Genomic DNA, 1,994 nt, shown 5'->3' with positions numbered 1-1,994 from the left:
GGGTTCCCCGCCCGCAGGTTTTGCCCATGTGTTCCTTGGCCTGGTGCTGAACGTCATATTTATCCCCTTTAAAAAAAAAAAAAAAAAAAAAAAAGCCCTCAGAAAAAAAAAAAGAGAAACACTGTTAGCTCTGTAATTGTGGGCTGACTTTGCTCTAGTCTAAGCCCTTCTGAACTGAGGGAAGTCTCCAGAGAGGATGAAATTGCTCCAGCCAGTAATTTGGAAGGGGTGTGGGGAGGGAAGAAGGTGAGGAGAATGATTTCCTTGCTCCTGGTGCCCTTAATGTGTTGTGTGACATGACATACCCTACAGTAGAGAAGCGTGCCGTGACATGCTGCAATATTTCACATCCTCTCAGCAGAGAAGCAGGGTTTGACATCAAGGGTTCTTTTCAAATTTCAAGTGCTGATTTGGGTCCAGAATCTGGAATTAGGGTGGAAGCTGAGGAGCAGTAACCAAACAGTCCTGGTGTTTGCCCAGTCACTTTAAAGGTAGATTGGCAAATATCTCTGGGTGCCTTAAATCTTTCTTTAATATACATAGGAGTATTGACAGCTATTTGCCGTATTTTTTTTTTTTTCTGAATTACGACCATTCGAGGGGTTTCTTAATTATTTAATTGCCTACATTGAACTGTGGGTGCAGGTGATTTTGAATGTATTTGAGTTAGAATTTTTGTTAGATTAAGAAACAGATACAACACTTTAAGTAGAACTTTGTTTGAGATATATATATATATACACAACCATAAATATATATATATATTTTTGGTGGCATGTTTGTATCCTGGACGCGTCGTCTGTATGTTTAGCTTAAATGAGTCTGTCAGAGGGGGAAGCAGAGAAGGCAGCAGTGGGACCTCGTGGCTCGAGCGGCTGTTCTCCTGGGTCCCGTTTGCAGCTTAGCTACTCGCTCACTGCGTGATTTGGGACAAAGTAACTTAAAAAAAACTCTCCGTGCCTCAGTTTCCCTATCCGTAACAGGGGGTAACGCCCTGCCTCCCAGGGGTGAGGTGAGGCTCGCTGCCGACTGGCCGAGCGCAGAGGAGGGCGGCGTACGTACCACACACACACCGCTGCTGGCAGAAGCATGGACTGGTTTGTTTTCCAAAACCGTTCCCAGCCCCGCTGGTATTGTGAAGAGCAGATGTCCAAGTGTTGGGTGTTCAGGGAAGGACTGGAAAGTTGAATCTGCACATTGTCTAAGCTCTGTCACTGTTGAAATGTGAGTAGGATATGATTTTTCACAGCTTAGGGATTTCTGCATAGTAGTATCTCTGTTTTGTGTACTGGAAAAGAAAAAAAGACCTTTTTGAAATAATTTCTACTAATATGGAAACAGACATCTGGTTGTGCTGATCTGAAATTTTATTTGTTCATAATAAAAACGTTACTTTAAGACTTGTTGAGATGATGGCATGGCGGGCCGGACTCGGTAAAGCACGGGATGGAGAACACTGCACATTACCGTTTCCAAACCCTCCTCCCTTCCAGCAGAACCAGGGAAAAAAACCCTCTGGCTCTTTAAGCGCCGTGAATGAGCGGATTATAATGGCTTTCATACTCCAGCGCAGCCCGGGCGGCACACCCCGCCAAGGCTGCCCCTGCGCCGCAGGGTTACTGCAGGTTAATTCCAGCCGGGGCCTCTTGCCAGAGCCTTGCGGCTGACGGATATGCATGCAGAATAACACGTAATCCCGGCAGCCCGTCTCCCTGGCCAGCACGGCCACCACAGCGTCAGGTGGGTTCATTAACCTCAGCGAGGGGGAAGTTTCCTCCTGCAAGAGCGAGCGAGCGTCCCTGCTCTCCCCACCCTTTTTGCAGCTGGAGGGAAGTGAAAGGAGAAGGGGGAAATCCCCGCACCAAAATCTCACTTTGATGTTCGCTTCCCCACTCCCCCACCCAACCGCCTTTCAAACATCCGATCCTAGCGGCGAATAAGGCCATGGCTGGGTAAGGCCATCGCTGGGTAAGGCCATGGCTGGGTAAGGCCAT

This window comes from Egretta garzetta, unplaced genomic scaffold, assembly GCF_000687185.1.
Source record: "Egretta garzetta isolate BGI_Z169 unplaced genomic scaffold, ASM68718v1 scaffold56, whole genome shotgun sequence".
Classification (NCBI taxonomy): Eukaryota; Metazoa; Chordata; class Aves; order Pelecaniformes; family Ardeidae; genus Egretta; species Egretta garzetta.
Note: the sequence above shows the minus strand (reverse complement) of the source record.